This window comes from Aquarana catesbeiana, linkage group LG10 (assembly GCF_042186555.1).
Source record: "Aquarana catesbeiana isolate 2022-GZ linkage group LG10, ASM4218655v1, whole genome shotgun sequence".
Classification (NCBI taxonomy): Eukaryota; Metazoa; Chordata; class Amphibia; order Anura; family Ranidae; genus Aquarana; species Aquarana catesbeiana.
This window is the reverse complement of record NC_133333.1, coordinates 82,356,500-82,378,707: the sequence shown is the minus strand read 5'-3', so window position 1 is coordinate 82,378,707 and position 22,208 is coordinate 82,356,500. Positions and strand designations below refer to the sequence as shown.

At 43.6% G+C, this 22,208-nt stretch overlaps 1 protein-coding gene across 10 annotated transcripts in view; it reads left to right on the top strand.

The window, feature by feature from the left end:
* Nucleotides 1-22,208, top strand: part of FLT3LG (fms related receptor tyrosine kinase 3 ligand) — a 711,034-nt gene that overhangs the window by 481,325 nt on the left and 207,501 nt on the right. The window lies entirely within an intron of this gene.

The following is a 22,208-nucleotide window of genomic DNA, read 5'->3' as shown; positions in this document are numbered from 1 at the left end:
CAGTCCCTGAAGACCCGTTCAGGTGTATGCTCACTGTGATGAGTGAGGCCTGGACTTTATATACAGTCCAGCATCGTGGACAGGTAAAACAGAGTTAAGGCCCATACATACGATAAGAAAAGCTTAAGTAAAATTCCGTACGACGAACGATCGGCCAATTATCTGATCATTAGTATAGTGCTTTTGACAACGGACTTCAACTTTTCGGACGACAAAACCTGAAGGTGCATCCTATAAAATTTTTATCGTACGTGAACACAACATCTGATTTTCATTTACTTAGTCCAGTTTTTGTCCAAAAAAACCCCCATTAAAGCAAGACTACGCATGCTCAGAAATGAAAACATACATTACAAAACAATTTAACACATTACATCATTTCCGAAGTTGTATTCTGTTGTACGAGAATTTTCATAAGTTGAGTAACCTCTTCACTTTCAATATGAGACTAGCATGCAACAAAAAAACTGACTATTATTCGTCTGATAATCTGATCATGTGTACCAGGCTTAACCCTCTATCTCTGACCATTACTGTAAAAATGGGCTATGTTTGGAGTGTATTCAGTTCACAGTGCAAACTTTTGAAATTTGGCAATAAAATTCAACCACTCAGAGCTCAATCTCAGATGGATTACCATGATACTACTGGTCGCACACTTTAATGCAATTTTGCCTATAGCCCCTATAAGGTACACAGGAGCTTCTTCCTAGGGACCAGGGGGCCAGTTCAAAACAGGAGAACATCTGCTCTGCCAAAAGCCTGCACAACACTCAATCTCAGAGTGGCAATTCGTCCTTTTTACCGACACAGGTTTTAACACCATTCTCAGCATCCGATTCTAGCTCTATTTCAGAAAAGCACAATTAAGTGCGCCAATATGAATAAGTAAACAAACCAATAAATGTATATAAAAAAATCCTACTATCCCAGGAGCTGTATTGAGAAATACCTGCTGGTATTTTCATTTAAATAATCAAAAACAATAGAGCACTAGCGTAGTTAAGACAATTTCTGTCATATGAAACAATATTTCGATTTTACTTATATATAAATTAGTGTTTTTTGCACAGTAATACATTTTTGGGATATATGACAGAAATTGTCTTAACTACGCTAGAGCTCTATTGTTTTTGATTATTAAAATGAAAATACCAGTAGATATTTCTCAATACAGCTCCTGGGATAGTAGGATTTTTTATATACATTTATCGTGCTCTTGTGCTTAAACAGCCATACAATTTTTTGTTGATCATAAATTAATATAACACATAAATATTTTGTGTTCATAAGTGCAGTCTTTAACCACTTGCCTACTGGGCCAATTCTGACATTTTCTCTCTTTTCAAACGCAATTGTATTTTAAAAAATACACTTTAATGAATAAAAAAACACAATATATAACCCATTTTATTTGTAAAATATGAAGAATGATGTTACGCAGCGTTAATAGATACCCAACATGTCATGCTTTAGAATTGTGCACACTCGTGGAATGGCTATGGTAACTACGGTACTTAAAAATCCCCATAGACAACATTTTAAACATTTTTACAGGTTACTAGTTTAGAGTTACAGAGGAGGTCTAGTGCTAGAATTATTGCTCCCGCTATAACGTTCATGGAAATACCTCATGTGTGGTGCAAACAATGTTTACATATGTGGACATGACCTATGTATGCATTTGCCACTGCGCGCAAGCATAAGGGGATAGGGGCGCTTTAAAAAAAGATGTTTTTATTTATGTTATTACTTTTTTATTTTTACACTGTCCCTTTAAAAAAACTTTTAGTCACTTTTATTGCTATCGAAATAAATGTGAACATCCCTTCTGATAATGATAAAGAATGACAGGTCCTTTTTATGGAGCGATGTGGGGTCTATAAGAACCCACATCTCTCCTCTACAATTGAAAGCATTAGATCATAAAAACAAAAAAAACATTGATCTAATGCTTAAAAAAAAAAAAATGGCATTGTTTATATCGTGAAAAAAACTAAAACCGCAATCACCACCAAAAACAACAAAAAGAATCAGCAGCTGTTCTAATGTCCAGCTGTAACAGACACCCTAAATGAATGACTATAGGCAGCGCTACATTCATATAAATTGTACAAACATGCAAATTAGTTTAATATACATACTATGCAAATAATGTGCAAAATAAAAAAAACTTAGAAAAATTCCTTCAGATTATGTGGACATAGATGGCACTATGTCAGCAATAATAGTGCGTTCCTATATTATTATTATAAAATTCATAATGGTGATTAAAAAGTCCTTTAAATCAATTACTGTGCTCACATAAGTCCATGTGTTACACAACAATAATATCAAATCATTCAAACTGTGAACAGTGCACCAAATAACAGGGTGAAAATGTCCCAATATTGTTAGAAAAAAACAGAACATGTCTCCCAAGATTAGGGATGAGCTCGATGTTCGGGTCGAACATAAGTTCAACTCGAACATCAGGTGTTCACCGAACAGCGAACATTATGGGGCATTTGCGAGAAATTCGAGCGCCGCGGACTGCCCCATAATGCACCGCGAGATCGCAGTGCATTGCTGTATGATTATTGGCCAAAGCATGCACCAGACCTGCATGCTTTGGCCAATCACAGCGCCCTCTGCTGAGAGAGCCATAATTGGCTAAAGGCAGGGTGCCTTTGGCCAATCATGGCTCAGGGGGCCTAAGTCCACGCCCCACACTATATAAGGCTGCTTACATAGCGGCCGTGTGTAGTGGTGTTGGCGTGGACAGAGAGATAGCTTGAGTTAGATTAAGCAGGCAGGTTATTCAGTTAGTGGCAGTGTATTTGATATACAGTGGGGCAAAAAAGTATTTAGTCAGCCACCAATTGTGCAAGTTCTCCCACTTAAAAAGATGAGAGGACCTGTAATTGTCATCATAGATATACCTCAACTATGAGAGACAAAATGTGGAAACAAATCCAGACAATTACATTGTCTGATTTTTGAAAGAATTTATTTGCAAATTATGGTGGAAAATAAGTATTTGGTCACATACAAACAAGCAAGATTTCTGGCTCTCACAGACCTGTATCTGCTTCTTTAAGAGGCTCCTCTGTCCTCCACTCATTACCTGTATTAATGGCACCTGTTATCAATATAAAAGACACCTGTCCACAACCTCAAACAGTCGCACTCCAAACTCCACTATGGTGAAGACCAAAGAGCTGTCGAAGGACACCAGAAACAAAATTGTAGACCTGCACCAGGCTGGGAAGACTGAATCTGCAATAGGAAAGCAGCTTGGTGTGAAGAAATCAACTGTGGGAGCAATAATTAGAAAATGGAAGACATACAAGACCACTGATAATCTCCCTCGATCTCAGGCTCCACGCAAGATCTCACCCCGTGGGGTCAAAATGATCATTAGAACGGTGAGCAAAAATCCCAGAACCACACGGGGGGACATAGTAAATGACCTTCAGAGAGCTGGGACCAACGTAACAAAGGCTACCATCAGTAACACATTATGCCTCCAGGGGACTCAGATCCTGTAGTGCCAGATGGGTCCCCCTGCTTAAGCCAGTACATGTCCGGGCCCATCTGAGGTTTGTTAGAGAGCATTTGGATGATCCAGAAGAGGACTGGGAGAATGTCATATGGTCAGATGAAACCAAAGTAGAACTGTTTGGTAGAAACACAACTCGTCGTGTTTGGAGGAGAGAGAATGCTGAGTTGCAACCAAAGAACACCATACCTACTATGAAGCCTGGGGGGTGGCAACATCATGCTTTGGGGCTCTTTCTCTGCAAAGGGAACAGGAGGACTGATCCGTGTACATGAAAGAATGAATGGAGCCATGTATCGTGAGATTTTGAGTGCAAACCTCCTCCCATCAGCAAGGGCATTGAAGATAAAACGTGGCTGGGTCTTTCAGCATGAAAATGATCCCAAACACACCGCCCGGGCAACGAAGGAGTGGCTTCGTAAGAAGCAATTTAAGGTCCTGGAGTGTCCTAGCCAGTCTCCAGATCTCCACCCCATAGAAAACTTTTGGAGGGAGTTGAAAGTCCGTGTTGCCCAGCGACAGCCCAAAAACATCACTGCTCTAGAGGAGATCTGCATGGAGGAATGGGCCAACATACCAGCAACAGTGTGTGACAACCTTGTGAAGACTTACAGAAAACGTTTGACCTCTATCATTGCCAACAAAGGATATATATCCCTGGGAGGGAAGCAAGGGATAATACCATAAAAGCAATCAACATCCACCATTGGCTCTCCACTTCACCCAAACAGGGTTTTTTTCTGTCCCTTGACGCGGAAAAGGCGTTCGACAGGGTGGCATGGGACTACATGATAGCAGTGCTACAGGCAATGGGATTCCCAGCACGCTTCACCCAATTAATCTTAGCTCTATATACGTCCCCCACAGCCAGAATAAGGGTTAATGGCCACCTGTCGAATGCCTTCCCAGTGTCAAATGGAACCCGGCAAGGTTGCCCCTTATCCCCTCTTCTTTTTGTTCTTTCATTAGAACCTTTCCTACACAAACTTAAAGTCAACCCAGATATCATGGGCATTGATATTAGACAAAAACACTACAAACTAGCAGCATATGCTGATGACATACTTCTTTTCCTCTCCAACCCGTTAATCACCATTCCAAACCTATTACAAGATTTCACCTTCTTCCGCAAATTATCCAACTTGAAAATAAACTTTACGAAATCCAAAGCCCTAAACATCTCCCTCCCGTCACAGATAGTTTCTCAATGCCAAACTAACTTTCCATTCAAATGGGAACCACACGCCCTTACGTATCTTGGCATTCAAATACCATCTAAACTTACTGAACTATACAAAATAAATTACTCTCCCATTCTTCGAACTATACAGAAGGACCTTGCGAAATGGTCCTCAGCTCAATTTTCCTGGTTTGGGAGAATTTCCATCTTAAAAATGAACATCCTACCCCGAATACTTTGTCTTACAAACAATACCGATCAGACTCCCTTCAAATTTTTTTACAATCTATAAAAGAATATGCAGGAACTTTATATGGACCCATAAACCTCCAAGACTCAGTTGGAGCAGGATGGTCCTCCCCAAGCTTAAGGGTGGACTAGGCTTACCTGATATTCATAAATACTATAATGCTTGTCATATCACCAGACTAATAGACTGGCACATACATTTCCACTCTAAAGATTGGATCAAAATTGAAGATTCCTGTGCCCAAACACCCCTCTCCCACTTGCCATGGATTGACACCAAAGCGACCCCTAAAGAACACTTAACGCATCCACTAACGGGACCTACATTGAATTGCTTCAGGAACACTTGTTCTTCTCTTAAAATAACTCCATCTCCAGGGCCATTGACCCCCTAACTGGCAACCCCGCCTTTCCCCCTGGCCTTCCAGAAAATAACCCGAGTTTGATCTCCATGATATCTACATTGAGAGCACATCACCTTTTCCATAATGGTTCAGTTATCCCGTACACCAAGCTACCCACTAAACTCCAGAATGGTAACATTCCCTTCTTCTCGTACTTACAAATCAGACACTTTCTCAACAGTTCCAAACCCATCTCTCAATGGTGCAGAGATATGACTCCCCTTGAAGCACTATGCTCTGACACAAATCCTCAACACCACTTAATCTCAACTGTGTACTCCTTGCTTTTCGGTGAAACTAACCTCACATCTACCGCAGTTAACCAGAAATGGGAAAGAGAGCTCAACCTGGACTTATCTCTGGAAGACTGGGAAAATATCTATTCTCATATCCATAAAGGCTCTATTAATGTCTCAGCACAAGAAACCAATTACAAATTGTACTCTAGATGGTACCGCACCCCCGATGGCATTCATATGTTTCATACAACTGTTTCTCCTTTGTGCTGGAGATGTAACTCTGGAGTTTGCTCTCTTCTCCATATATGGTGGGATTGTACCCTGATAAAGCCATTCTGGGAAAAGGTACACAACATGATCACTCGAATCACTACTTATACTCTAGACTTTACACCTGCCCAATATTTACTACACCACACCTCACTCCATCAATCCACTTATAGGAAATCTTTAATGCTTCACCTCATAAATGCGGCCAAGCAATGTATTCCATTACGATGGAGGGACACTAACCCTCCCACCTTATCAGATTGGCTAAAACGTGTGGAAAAAATAGCAGTCATGGAAGACTTAATACATCAAGCAAAAGATAACCCCACAAAATACAGTCATACTTGGGCTTGTTGGACACACTTTCGTAATTCGGTTGAATTTCACACGCTACTTATTGAACCACAAGCCGGAACATCCTTGGCTCACGTTGATCCTCATAACAGGTACTAGTCAGGGACCGAAATAGGAGCGTCCGCCACTCACCCCCACCCACACTCTTACCCCCACCCTTGCGCTCACATACCCATATACCCACCCAAGTTAGTGTCCACCCCATCATATTAAATATATACAAAGTAGAGCATATTTAATCCAACATCTCTCCCCCTATCCTATATATGCCCCACACCTTCTGAAATCCAATACACCACATACAATATAAGACCTCTAAGAAACACTATTCCATGTAAAAGACCTTTCTCACTACCTCCATATATTTGGTCTTTCTGACCCTCCCCCCTAGTACAGTGTGCTCCCGTTGGGGTACTGGGATGGGGAGAGGTATGGTTAAAGGTCCTTATCCCACGCTCCTCTCTTGAATTCCACCCCACAATCACAACATGGGATGTTAAAGATTTCAATTGCTGACTTCAATGTTTCTAGAGTGGCTAACAACTGTTTAAGGTGACCGGACACCTCATATACTTACTTATGAATGTTTTAAACGTCTTAATTGTTTGCATATTGACGCTTTCACATACCCAAATGCTCTTTTACATTCAACGTTATTATGTGTATCACTACATATGCTTGTTAAATGTACGAAACCTGTAACTTGACGATGTATCTCTGTACACCTTGGAGAAATACCATTACCTGTTTTGTACATTTTATCTTTCATCAATAAAAATTTATGAAACAAAAAAACAAAAAAAAACAAAGGATATATAACAAAGTATTGAGATGAACTTTTGATATTGACAAAATACCTATTTTCCACCATAATTTGCAAATAAATTCTTTCAAAAATCAGACAATGTAATTGTCTGGATTTGTTTCTACATTTTATCTCTCATAGTTGAGGTATACCTATGATGACAATTACAGGCCTCTCTCATCTTTTTAAGTGGGAGAACTTGCACAATTTGTGACTGACTAAATACTAAATACTTTTTTACTCAACTGTATATATACAGTCAGTCTAGGCAGTGTATTAATATATATATATATACAGTCTAGTATATATAAGAAAAAGTCCAGAGGATCGCTGCACTAATATATATATATATATATATATATATATATATATATATATATATATATATATATTATTTCTAATACATTTCAGGCGGTGTATTCACTCTATCTATCTATCTATCTATCTATCTATCTATCTATCTATCTATCTATCTATCTATCTATCTATATCGGGTCCATAAATATTGGGACATCGACACAATTCTAATCTTTTTGGCTCTATACACCACCACAATGGATTTGAAATTAAACGAACAAGATGTGCTTTAACTGCAGACTTTCATCTTTAATTGCTTTAATTTGAGGGTATTTACATCAAAATCAGGTGAACGGTGTAGGAATTACAACAGTTTGTATATGTGCCTCCCACTTTTTAAGGGACCAAAATTAATGGGACAGATTAACAATCATCCATCAAACTTTCACTTTTTAATACTTGGTTGCAAATCCTTTGCAGTCAATTACAGCCTGAAGTCTGGAACGCATAGACATCACCAGATGCTGGGTTTCATCCCTGGTGATGCTCTGCCAGGCCTCTACTGCAACATGTCTTCAGTTCCTACTTGTTCTTGGGGCATTTTCCCTTCAGTTTTGTCTTCAGCAAGTGAAATGCATGCACAATCGGATTCAGGTCAGGTGATTGACTTGGCCATTGCATAACATTCCACTTCTTTCCCTTAAAAAACTCTTTGGTTGCTTTCGCAGTATGCTTCGGGTCATTGTCCATCTACTCTGGACCTTTTATCTGCTCCTTGTAAATGGGATAATGAGGGAATAACACACACCTGGCCAAGCAACAGCTGAGCAGCCAATTGTCCCATTACTTTTGGTCCCTTAAAAAGTGGGAGGCACATATACAAACTGTTGTAATTCCTACACCGTTCACCTGATTTGGATGTAAATACCCCTAAATTAAAGATGAAAGTCTGCGGTTAAAGCACATCTTGTTCGTTTCATTTCAAATCCATTGTGGTGGTGTATAGAGCCAAAAAGATTAGAATTGTGTCGATGTCCCAATATTTATGGACCTGACTGTATATGTGTAATATTATACACACTGCATCCAATGTAGCCTATATCTACAGTGCATTCGGTGGTGTTCTGTTTCTAAAGCACTTCAGGCGGTGTACACAGTATCTAATACAGTGTGTACAGATCCTACTACACTTCTGGTGGTATACACAGTATACATAGTTACATAGTAGGTGAGGTTGAAAAAAGACACAAGTCCATCAAGTCCAACCTATGTGTGTGATTATGTGTCAGTATTACATTACATATCCCTGTATATTGCGGTCATTCAGGTGATTATCTAATAGTTTCTTGAAGCTATCAATGCTCCCCGCTGAGGCCACCGCCTGTGGAAGGGAATTCCACATCCTTGCCGCTCTTACAGTAAAGAACCCTCTACGTAGTTTAAGGTTAAACCTCTTTTCTTCTAATTGTAATGAGTGGCCACGAGTCTTATTAAACTCTCTTCTGCGAAAAAGTTTTATCCCTATTGTGGGGTCATCAGTACAGTATTTGTAAATTGAAATCATATCCCCTCTCAAGCGTCTCTTCTCCAGAGAGAATAAGTTCAGTGCTCGCAACCTTTCCTCATAACTAAGATCCTCCAGACCCTTTATTAGCTTTGTTGCCCTTCTTTGTACTCGCTCCATTTCCAGTACGTCCCTCCTGAGGACTGGTGCCCAGAACTGGACAGCATACTCCAGGTGCGGCCGGACCAGAGTCTTGTAGAGCGGGAGAATTATCGTTTTATCTCTGCAGTTGATCCCCTTTTTAATGCATGCCAATATTCTGTTTGCTTTATTAGCAGCAGCTTGGCATTGCATGCCATTGCTGAGCCTATCATCCACTAGGACCCCCAAGTCCTTTTCCATCCTAGATTCCCCCAGAGGTTCTCCCCCCAGTGTATAGATTGCATTCATATTTTTGCCACCCAAATGCATTATTTTACATTTTTCTACATTGAACCTCATTTGCCATGTAGTCGCCCACCCCATTAATTTGTTCAGGTCTTTTTGCAAGATTTCCATATCCTGCGGAGAAGTTATTGCCCTGCTTAGCTTAGTATCGTCTGCAAATACAGAGATGGAACTGTTTATCCCATCCTCCAGGTCGTTTATGAACAAATTAAATAGGATTGGTCCCAGCACAGAACCCTGGGGGACCCCACTACCCACCCCTGACCATTCTGAGTACTCCCCATTTATCACCACCCTCTGAACACGCCCTTGTAGCCAGTTTTCAATCCATGTACTCACCCTATGGTCCATGCCAACGCACCTTATTTTGTACAGTAAACGTTTATGGGGAACTGTGTCAAATGCTTTTGCAAAATCCAGATACACCACGTCTACGGGCCTTCCTTTATCTAGATGGCAACTCACCTCCTCATAGAAGGTTAATAGATTGGTTTGGCAAGAACGATTCTTCATGAATCCATGCTGATTACTGCTAATGATATCATTCTTATTACTAAAATCTTGTATATAGTCCCTTATCATCCCCTCCAAGAGTTTACATACTATTGATGTTAGGCTAACTGGTCTGTAATTCCCAGGGATGTTTTTTGGGCCCTTTTTAAATATTGGTGCTACATTGGCTTTTCTCCAATCAGCTGGAACCATTCCAGTCAATAGACTGTCTGTAAAAATTAGGAACAACGGTCTGGCAATCACCTGACTGAGTTCCCTAAGTACCCTCGGATGCAAGCCATCTGGTCCCGGTGATTTATTAATGTTAAGTTTCTCAAGTCTAATTTTAATTCCGTCCTCTGTTAACCATGTAGGTGCTTCCTGTGTTGTGTCATGAGGATAAACACTGCAGTTTTGGTTACTGAAGCCCCCCGATTCACTCGTGAAGACTGAGGAGAAGAATAAATTCAATACCTCTGCCATCTCCCCATCCTTTGTAACCAGTGTATACAATACAGTGCAGCCGTTGTATAGTTCCTAATACAGTGCAGGCGGTGTACACAGTATCTAATACAGTGTGCACAGTTTCTAATACACTTCTGGTAGTGTACACAGTATATAATACAGTGCAGCCATTGTACAGTTGCTAATACAGTGCAGGCGGTGTACACAATATCTAATACAGTGTGTACAGTTTCTAATACACATCAGGTGGTGTATTAATAAAAATATATATATATATATATATATATATATATATATATATATAGATAGATAGATTATTTTGGCTTGTTCTTTGACTATCCCTGCCTGCTTGTTACCCTGACATTTGGCGTGTTCTATGTTTATCCTTGTCTGCTAGTTGCCCCAACCTTATCTCGTGACTATCGCTTGTTGTCCTGGGCTGCTGCTTCCTCTCTATCCCCCTGTAGCCTACCATGAGCGTGAGCTGGGAGACCCTTGGGGACGCGACCTGGATCCAGTTGTAGCACAATCCATCCTCACCACTAGATGCTCTGGTGAACACCTGCTGGCTCTTAGACTCCATGCCCTGGGGAATCTTATGCTCTAGCTCCCAGTGGGATCCGTGTTGGTGCTCAAGTGGACCTGCTTTTCTGAAACAGAGTTCCATCCGCAGCACTCAGTCATAGGGTCCACTACCATAGCGGTGCACTCCTGACCCCAATGGTGTGCATCTGTCACCCGGCCTCAGGTGACCTGACAGCTCTGATGTTGGTTCACAGGTTGAGGAAGGGAGTGATGTGAGCCTAGAGAGAGGGGGTGACACAGAAGGATAAGAAACTGGCAGTCATGTTCCCCCAGCTTCAGCATACTGCCAAGTTTTCTCCAGTGATGGGGAGGGAGGGGCTGATGAGGTCACTGACTGTACTTGGGTGCCTGAGAGAAGAGAGGAAGAAAGTGAGGAGGAGGAGGCACAACTCCAATGAAGCAGGATGTCCTCTAGGGGGCAGCTTAAGGGCAGCCACCCTATTGCATCACACCGCAGAGCTCTGCAGGTGCAGGGCGCTGCTGACTCCCCACTGACTTTAAAAGTTCCTTGGTGTGGGCCTTTTTCGACATGTGAGCAGCAGATCGCACCGTTGCTGTTTGCAACCTATGTCTGAAGCGGATCAAGCGTGGCCAGAACAGCAGCTGCTTGGGCACCACATGCTTGACCAGACATATGACGACCTGCCATGCAGTCCATGGGGACCGGACTTGAAAGACCCACATCATAGAAAAGGGCGGACTTCTCCTTGCTCCTTGTCTGGGATCTCCAACCCTACTATACCTCCAGTCCTCTCAAAAACCTGCACTGAGAGGAATGAAGGTATAGCAATAGGTGTCCCAAGTACTTGCAGCCAATCTGCTAGCAGTACACCACCAATTGATTTTAGCAGGCAAATTTCCCTACCCCAAGTGCTGAACCGTAAAAATAAATTTGGTCCCAGCCATCCACATGCTCAGCGTCTAAATGCTAGCTTGGCCAAATTGCTAGCACTGCAACTGCTGCCTTTTCAGCTGGTAGACTCTGCCCCCTTTCGTGAATTTGGGGAATTTGCTGTACCTCAGTGGCAGGTTCCAAAACGCCATTTCTTTTCATGGAAGGCCATTCCGGCTCTCTACAGGCATGTGGAAGGCAATGTTTTGGCCTCATTAGACAGGGCAGTCAGCAGTAAGGTTCATATTACCGCTGACTTATGGTCCAGCAGGCATGGGCAGTGATGGTACTTTTCCTTCACGGCGCACTGGGTAACTCTACTGGCAGCTGGGAAGGATGCGGGACAGGGTTCAGTAGTGTTGGAGCTTGTTCCACCACCACGCCTCCAAAATTCTAGTGGTGATTCTGCCACAGCTCTCTCCTCCTCCTTTTCTTCTTCCTCCTATGGCCTCTTCTGCAGATTTGTCCTCTGAACCAGCAGTGCCCTGTAAGCATTCAAGGGGCTACGCAAGCAGTCAGGCTAAAAGGTGCCATGCAGTGCTTGAGTTGGTCTGCCTAGGGGACAGAAGCCACACTGGGGCAGAGATTGTCAGCTCTGCAGGGGCAGGCTCAGAGGTGGTTGACGCCACACCAGCTTCAGCCAGGAATGGTTGTATGCGACAATGGCACCAACCTTCTCTCCGCCATCCGACAGGGACACTTGATCCATGTTCCATGTTTGGCACACGTCCTGAATTTGGTGTTGCAGCAATTCTTGACCAGGTACCCAGGCTTACAAGATCTCCTGAGGCAGGCCAGAAAGGTCTGTGGTCATTTCCGCCAGTCATACAAGGCCAGTGCTAGGCTGGCTGACATTCAAAGGGAATGCAACCTACCCACCAACCGCCTCATTTATGGCATGCCCACCAAGTGGAACTCAACGTTGGCAATGCTGCAGCGGCTGCACACACAGCAGAGGGCCATCAATGAGGACCTGTGTTAGTATGGCACCAGGACAGGGTCAGGGAAGCTTGGCTTCTTTTCGCCATGCCAGTGGCTACTGATCAAGGATGCATGCACTGTCCTGTCATCATTTGAGGAGGCCACAAGGATGGTGAGCAGTGACAATGCATGCATCAGTGACACTGTCCCTCTAGTCTTCTTGCTGGAGCACGCGCTTTGTTAATTCATGGACAGGGCACTTGAGGCAGAATAGCGGGAGGAAGAGGTGGGCTTCCTTTCCTCTCAAGGCCCCTTTTATCCAGATAGCATTCCTGCAGGCTGGCCAAACGCACAAGAAGCAGAGGAGGAGGAGGAGGAGGATTGTGTCAGCATGGATGTAGAGGATAACACTCAGCAGCACTCTTCAAGGGATGGTTTTCAGTCTCCAGAAGCCCAAGGAGTTTTACAGGGCTGGGAGGAGGTAGTTACGGATAATGTGATCCTTAGTGACAGAGGACTCAGAATCAAATGCCTCTGCAAAATTATGCTGCATGGCCTCCCTGATTCTGCAAAGCCTGCAAAAGGACCCTAGGATTCGTTGTGGTATCAAGGAGAGGGATCATTACTGGCTGGCAACCCTTCTTGATCCACGTTACAAGGGTAAGGTTGCATAACTCATCCTGCCTTCGCAGAGGGAGCAGAGGATAAAACATCTTCAGAGGCCTTAAAGAAAGGTTTGTGTAACGCATTTCCAGCCCCTGGGAGGTTACCATTTTCTGGAGCTGGACAACATATTGCTATGGCTTCGTTTGGTCAGAGGAAGAGTGGTGGAGAAGGTGGCCGGCTGACCGATGCCTTTAAACTATTTTTCAGTCCTCAGCGCCAAGGTCTGATCGGTTCAAGCAATCATTGCCAGCATCTGCATTATATGGTGCAGGAATATCTAGGGGCAAGAGCAGACTTGGAGACCTTTCCAACAGAGCATCCATTGGGTTACTGGGTCTTAAGGATGGACCACTGGCCAGAACTTGCTCAATATGCAATCAAGCTACTGGCCTGTCCTGCATCCAGAGTGCTTTCTGAATGCACATTCAGTGCTGCCGGAGGGTTTTTAACGGATCAAAGAGTGCGCCTGTCCACATCCTCCGTTAATAGGCTCACATTCATAAAAATGAATCAGTCTTGGATCAGCAGCTATCAAGCACCTGATGCTGATGTAACTGATTGAATTTGGGATCCCTTGAAGACTGCCTATGCTGACTATCCTTTTCCTCCTCAATCTGATGATGCTAGCTTCCAACAATATTTTTGATTTAGGGCACTACCACCACCACCACCACCCAAGGCCTAATTTTTCTGCCCCTGTTTAACAAGGGCATGTAATTACATTTTTGACATAATAATTCACAGCAGGGCCCGTTCCTGTGCCCAACAAGATTATCTATGAGGGGTTAGTGTTGTGGCACCACCACCACATAAGGCCCAATTTTTCTGCTTCTGTTTAATAGGGGCGTGTCATTACAATTTTTGATATAATATTTCACAGCAGGGTCGTTCCTGCACCCAACAAGAGTAACTGTGAGGGCTTACAGTATTCTGGCACTACCAAATCCAAAGGCCCAATTTTTCTGCCCCTGTTTAATAGGGGCATATAATTACAATTTTTTTATATATTTCACAGCAGGGCCCGTTCCTGCACCCAACAAGAGTAACTGTGAGTGGTGTTCTGGCTCCACCACCACCAACACCTAAGGCCCAATTTTTCAGCAGAGTATATAGGGCAGGCCATATAGTATATATACTGCTGTTCAGACTATATAGTGCTGGGTTCCCCTTAATATCCATACCAGACCTGAAGGGCCTGGTATGTATTTTGGGGGGACATTCACGCCATTTTTTTGGTGGTATTTTTGGCGCGGGGTTCCCTTAATATTCATACCAGACCCAAAGGTTTTATTTCAATTATTTTTAACTATATTGTCGGGAGCCAACAATACATTACAGCCGCAAGCAGTTTTACATGATATTTTTTCCTTTAGAAATGTCATTTTTCTGTGGTACTGTTAGAAACATGGGAAAGATGTGCTACGTTACAGGCAGACTAAGGAGACCCCCCAGGTACGATATTTAAAGGAATATTTAATTTTTATTGTTTCACTTTAAGCATTATTAAAATCACTGCTCCCAGAAAAAACGTCAGTTTTTAAAACTTTTTTTTACATTGATACATGTCCCCTGGGGCAGGACCCAGGTCCCCAAACACTTTTATGGCAATAACATGCATATAAGCCTTTAAAATGAGCACTTTTGATTTTTAATGTTCGTGTCCCATAGACCTTAACGGTGTTCACACAGATTTTTTGCCTGTTCGCAAGTTCTGGTGCAAATGGAACAGTGGGGTGTTCGGCTCATCCCTACCCAAGATGAACGCTGTATATATCTACCACGTGTACATGAAAGAGCTCCAAAGCCGCTTACCAGAACACCATGACCCTCTTGTTAAGAGCAGTCAATATGAGCAATGAGACTGATCATAGGGCTCCGCGTCTGCAGCCGAGTGTCCCGGTATCCCTGCAAGGGTACGTAGACTGAGGGACAAAGGAACACAGGCCACCAAGTTAACACACTACCAAGAGAGGGCTGGTTGTAACAGTTCCTGTGTTGGTCTTTTGGGCAGGGATATGCGTTCCACACACTCCCCCCCCCCCCCTTGGGAGTGTGTTAACGTTGTGGCCTGTGTTTTTGTCCCTCAGTCCATGTACCGTAACAGGGATACAGGGACACTCGGCTGTGGTTCGGGTGCGCACGCGCTCCCTGAACATTGGTCTACATGGGGGGCCCTTGGACCAAGCCACCACATCCAGTTGGCGTGGCACCTAGTACGCCTGTGCCTTCTTCCTTGAAATGCACACTGCGCCACTACATCCTTATGCGGTGATGCACCGCTCTATGACGTCATCAACCGACGCCGGTGTTCTTGCACTGGTGATAGGTGCCGTGGGGGTATTTAGGGGGCTACCAACCTTGAGGATATGCATGGTTGAGGGGTGGGCATCCCAGGTAAATACAACTGAAGGTGGGCTATATTTTGGGCGGTAAATTCTATTACATCCATACAATGAATGTCTGCTTTACAGGGGTCCTTACCGGCACACCTCTGGTCTTTAGCCTATTCTACCTGATTATGCCCTTATTCCAGACCTTTAAGGGTAAGCTTGCTTTGACATTTTTCGCCTGGTAATATGCTTTCATCACTGGTAACATGAGTATATGCTGACACCTATTGGTGTGTCTCCTTTTTTTTGTTCATCTTGTACATCTGTGGAGTACTTTCACATCGACTGACAAAGACATGTAGAAGAATAAATTTTTGCCTAAATTTATGAAGAAATTTTATTTTATTGGACATGTTTTATAACAAAGTAGAAAATATCAGGGGAGGTTTAACATTTTTGGTATTTTTTCATTTATATAATAAAAAATAAAAAAACCCAGTGGTGATTATCACCAAAAGAAAGCTTGATTTGTGTGAAAAAAAGTTGTACAAATTTTATTTGGGTACAGTGTTGTGTGGCTGAGCAATTACAAATTAAAGTAGCACAGTGCCACTGACATATAATCACACACATAGGTTGGACTTGATGTCTTTTTTCAACCTCACCTACTATGTAACTATGTAGTGCCAAATAGCAAAAAATGGTCTGGTTATGAAGAGGGTAAAACGGAAAGTTCGTTAATGATGATGAGACATGTTGGGCGGTAACGTCCAGTGATTTCACATCCAGTTCCTGGTGGTTAACTTCAGCAACCATCTTGGATGAGGCAAAGTATAGTTTAAAAGCTATACATGTTTTTCATGCTGTGAGTGCAATTTAATTTTTTTTTGGCCAATAAATGGTATTTTCACTTTTTGGAGCCCTTCTTTCTTCCTTAATGCATGCCATGTGCTGAAAGTATCCTGGAGATCTGTTCTCAGAAGGAAATGGAGGGGAAATCACCTGAAGAGAAACAGAGCAGCACTTACTGAGGAGTGGATGTTACAGAGCGCTACACTGACTCACTAGGTAAAACAAGGGGTCAATATAATCTGGTGATTGTGGTGTGTTATCCCTATGCTCAGGATTCTTCCTCTGTCTGGAACCTTTGTCAGCACTTTTTCTTCCTTGCACTGAACTTTATATGGAATGTGATAAAGCACAAACACGTGTGGACTAGTAAACTATTAAAAACCTTTCTTCTTTTTTTTTTTTTTTTTGTGGTGTTTTTGATCAACAATATATTGTTTTTGTTTATGTATATTATTGGCAAGCGCTGGCTTGCCTCTCAACTAAGGGATATTTGCTATAAGTTTGCTTAGTTGCCCACAATAGTATTCATTGTTTGGGGACATCTCTTGGTGTATGGATAAGTTGCCTGTGTCCTGTACTGTATGATTAAGATAATAGGAATTTTGGCATACCTGTAAATTCCATTTTTTGGAGTACAGTACAAGACACAGGCTATCCCTCCCTAAATTCTCCTTGTTACTCTGCATTGCTTGCTACAAAACCGAGAACTCATGAAGTGAGGTAGGTGTCACGGAACGTCCCACACTCCGCTTGAGTGCTTCAGTCATATACCACTTCCTCCCAGTCTGTATACAGATATCCCAACCTCTCTGAGCACAAAACAAGGTGACACTTGCTTGTTGCTAACATGAACTGTTTTATTTAGAATCAAAATTACAAGACTTTATATGCCGTTGGAACCTCCTCTAACAATACAACTGTAACCTAATTAACATATTTAACATGAGCTAATTAACTAAAAAATTTACCCAGACCAGATGACAGACTTGTGGGCACCGATCTTCACACAGTAGTATAAACACAATAGCTTACAATTAACAATACAAACAACAATCCCCCCCCTCCTCAGCCTGTTCATCAACAGTTCTGCTCCTAGCCAGTCCTGGAGGCTAATGTGATCAGCTCACTCAATTAACAGGTTGAGTTCAGAATCAACTAAACCAATAATAGTCTCTACATACATCCTGGGAGATATTGTGGACAAATATTACTGTCCCATTTTAAGTAGTCCAAGATATATTTTCTCACTCACCCTGTGCCAGGATGGCACAGGTTGACTTAGACATAAGATGTATTCTGAGTTCCACGGGCCCTCCCGTCACATCTCTCCCCTTTTGGCAGAAGACTAACACAGGAGGAGACCCCAGACGGGTTGACTCCGAAGTTACTAAGTAGTTACAGTCCTCTACTGCCTGTACCCACACAGTACCCCAAATAAATTGTTCCAAACAAAGCATTACTCACCCAGCCAACCTCTGCCTCTCTCAGAGAACATATCTGCCGCTGGGGAGAGACCTGGACTGGCCCTTCTCCCTGGAGTCCTTTCTGCCGCTGGAGAGAAGACAGGGTGTCTGGGCTCACTCTGTCATGCTGTTGGGGATCTGGGCCCACTGCCCAGCATCCCTGGGATATACAGGTGGAGACTGAAGTCCCATCCACCTTCACAGGAAATCCATCCTCTGTTAGTCGAGGGCAGAGTCCAGCAGTCCTCGGCCCTGTTGCCAGCCACTCTGCTGGAAACCCCACACCATCTGTTCCGGCTAACTGTTGGGGAGGGAGGCCGACTGCCCCGCCTCCCTGGAACTCTGTAGTTGTTGCCGGTGCTGGGCAGAGGTTGGTAACACTCTGCCCTGTTGCCAGCACTTCTGCTGGGGACTCCGCATCCTCTGCTCCGGCTAACTGTTGGGGCAGGAGGCTGGCTTCCTCCACTCCCAAACTGTGTAGCTGCCATTGGGGAGGTGAGCCGGCTGCTTCCTTTTCCATTCCCTCATCTGGTTGCTTGGACGACATGTCTATGGTACTGTCTCCCAGGTGCACTGATCTTTGCTGGGGAGGGAAGGCCGCTTCCTCCACCCTGACCAACTGTTGGGGAGGGACAACACACACCTCCTCTCCCTTCTCCCCCTGTATCTGCTGCTGGGAAGTGATTGCCACCTTCTCACCCTGGGCCTCTGAAAATGCCACAGGTGTGGGGCAGAGGTCTTGAACCCTCTGTCCGGCTGCCAGATCTTCAGCTGGAGAAGTTTGTTGTAACTCCACAGATACTGCTGTTGGTGCTGGGCAGAGCACAGTGAAGTTTGGCCCCAATAGCAGCTCTTCTGCTGGAGGCTCATCAGGTTGTTCTTCCTCAGCAGAAAAGTCTATTAAATCCCCTACCTCTATAACTGGTGTCTGTGGATAGAGGTTCATCATCTCCTGTCCGTGGAACTCAGAAGATGCCATCAGTGCTTAGCAGAGCGCAATGAAGTTTGGCCCTAATCCCAACTCTTCTGCTGGGGGCTCACCCGATGGTTCTTCCTCAGCAGAAAAGTCTATCAAATCCCCTGTCTCTGAAACTGGTGTCTGGGGATGGAGGTTCACCATCTCCTGTCCATGGAATCCAGAAGATGCTATCAGTGCTGGGCAGAGGTTAGCAGAGCTCTGCCCGGTTGTCAGCACTTCAGGTTTGGGGATGGCAATCTCCAGATTTTCCGCTGCAGATTCTCTGGCATGTTGCTGGACAGGCACATTCCTCCATCCAAGATCATCCCATGCAGAAACAGGATCATCAAGGTCAGTCAGTTTTTGCTGCATCCGCCATAAGACCTCCGCCTCCCTAGCTGTGGGGGCAGGTTGGCAAAGCACACTTATGCTCTGCCACATTGCCGACTCCTCAGCCAGGATTTCCGGGTTGTCAGCTAGTATTTCCTGATAGTCCCAGGCAAAGGGAGCCCAGCCCTGGCACTGAGCAATGTCTAGCAGCCGTCTGTAGGCGATCTCTAGCTCCCATTCCTGAACGGCCAGAAACTCCAAATCTTCCTGTGCCCAGTGCACTTCCGAAATGTTCAGTAGCCCTTCTCTGAAATCCATGATTTCCTCCACCCGCCACTCCAAATCACTCCCAAAGTTAGGGTCCCCTGTCAGCTTCACATACAACAGTCCCAAGCCGCCGTAGCTTAAGCCTTCCGTTGGGCTGTCATCCGCTATCCAGGGACATGCTTGGGATACATGCCACCAGAGTGCTCTGTAGCTCTCATCCAGCTTTATCTCTGCCCAGACCAGCCTGCTTAATTCAGCTGTCTGCTTCTTGTGTGGTTTTTCTCCCAAAAACCGTACCCGCAGTCCGTACTGCGACCAGTACCTTTCCTCGATGGAGGGGAGAACCTTTCCCTGGTGTCGCTGCTCACGGGCTAGCGCTTCCTTCCAGAGTTTGCAGCTAATAGAATCACACCATCCCAGTAGGACCTGCTCCGATACTGGTCCTCTGTGCTGTATCTGCATCTCTCGCAACCTCCTTCTGAATTCCTCATCCATGGCGGCTGGTATCTGTACCTCTCCTCTCCTGCTATCTGGACCTTGGATCCAGATGGAAGTTTGGATGTCCCAGACTGCAGGAAGCTTTCCCGCTGCTTGCCACCAATGTCATGGAACGTCCCACACTCCGCTGGAGTGCTTCCGTCACATACCACTTCCTCCCAGTCTGTATACAGATATCCCAACCTCTCTGAGCACAAAACAAGGCAAAACTTGCTTGTTGCTAACATGAACTGTTTTATTTAGAATCAAAATTACAAGATCTTATATGCCGTTGGAACCTCCTCTAACAATACAACTGTAACCTAATTAACATAATTAACATGAGCTAATTAACTAAAAAATTTACCCAGACCAGATGACAGACTTGTGGGCACCGAGCTTCACACAGTAGTATAAACACAATAGCTGGAGCTAATTACAATTAACAATACAAACAACAATCCCCCCCCCCCCTCCTCAGCCTATTCATCAACAGTTCTGCTCCTAGCCAGTCCTGGAGGCTAATGTGATCAGCCCACTCAATTAACAGGTTGAGTTCAGAATCATCCAAACCAATAATAGTCTCTACATACATCCTGGGAGATATTGTGGACAAATATTACTGTCCCATTTTAAGTAGTCCAAGATATATTTTCTCACTCACCCTGTGCCAAGATGGCACAGGGTGACTTAGACATAAGATGTATTCTGAGTTCCACGGGCCCTCCCGTCACAGTAGGGTCCTCACCTGTCTAATCACCCAAAGGTATAAATCTATAACCCATGGTGTATGAATAAGTTGCCTGTGACCTATACTGCACTCCAAGAAATGTCTCTTCTGCAATTAAATAAACCTACCTGTTTGCATTCAGTCTTCTGTTAGATGTACATTGAGCTGCTCATGTGCCGCTCGGTTTACAATCCGGCACAGTGCCCGTGTGCTGGGATGCCTGCACTCCTGTGCGTGGATGGGAGTGACTTCATCTCATATTGGCCAATCAAGACTGACACCTTGAAGAAGCTAGGGAGAAGATGCCGGTATCAGACTGTTAAAGCAGAGGTAAGTATAGCTCAGTTCTTTTTTAAAGCGGGGGTCCACCTATCTATCGTTTTTTTTTTTTTTTGAGTTCATTCACAAACTTTTCTTCTCAGCATTACATACTCACATATTGTGTGTAATATGTCCGCCTGTGTCAGATTTCGTCGGAAAGAATAACTTATATTATTCACTGCAGGCGGTTTCCATCTTCATTGTGGGCATTTGAAGCCCACAAGCATTTATTTCCTGGATGTGGTGAATGCTGTGCTCCCAGCATTCACCGCTCATTCCCGCACATGCTCAGTGGCATCCTGGGAAGCCTGAGACTAGCTCCCAGGAGTCTGGGAGAGGCTAGAAACACGCCTACTCCCATGGGAGGAGAACCAGGAAGTGCAAAGAAGAATAGAAAAATAAAAGGTAATTACGGCGATTTAAATTTTTTTAAACGGCATGTCAGCATCTAGGCAAGGAAGAGAATACATACAGATATTGTTAAAAATTTGGGTGGAACCCCGCTTTAAGTGCTCTTTCACACAGGCAGCTAAACCATGGTTTTACTGCCCCTAGGCACCCACTGGAATGTTGAACCTCAAAGGGCACATGTCAAGGCCGCAAAGTTTTACATTCACCATTATTGAGATCAAATTCTTGGGTTTCAGTTTTGCAACATTTCATTTTGCAAATCAAAAAAAAAAAAAAAACAGGCATAATGAGTTGGCTGACCTCCTGAACACCTGCTGGCTGCTTCACCCTCTCAAAAGTGATGGCTTTTCAGAGGGTAGTAAGCATTCTTGCCTGTGTGAAAGGTGGGAGAGAGGTGTGTTGAGGTTGGAGAAAATGTGGGTTCTAGTGAGCACCAATGTCTTTGGTTTGGTATTAAAACAAGAACTGAAAAATCATGTACAAACACAAACGTTTTAGATTTCAAAACTACACATGCTGAAATGGGGAAATTTCCAAAAAATGAATTAAAATTTTGGAAGAGTAAGTAAACTTTTAGGGCACTAATAAAGTCTACCATCCTGGAGGCAACTAGATTATGTCATTCAAGTTAGTAAGAATAAACTGAAGAAAAAATAAATATGGTGCACTAAAGAGGTAAGTAGGATAGCAAAGGAAAAAAAATAGCATATAGAAGATTCAAGGAAACAGGAGTTGTCTATAAAAATAGACAAAGGGAG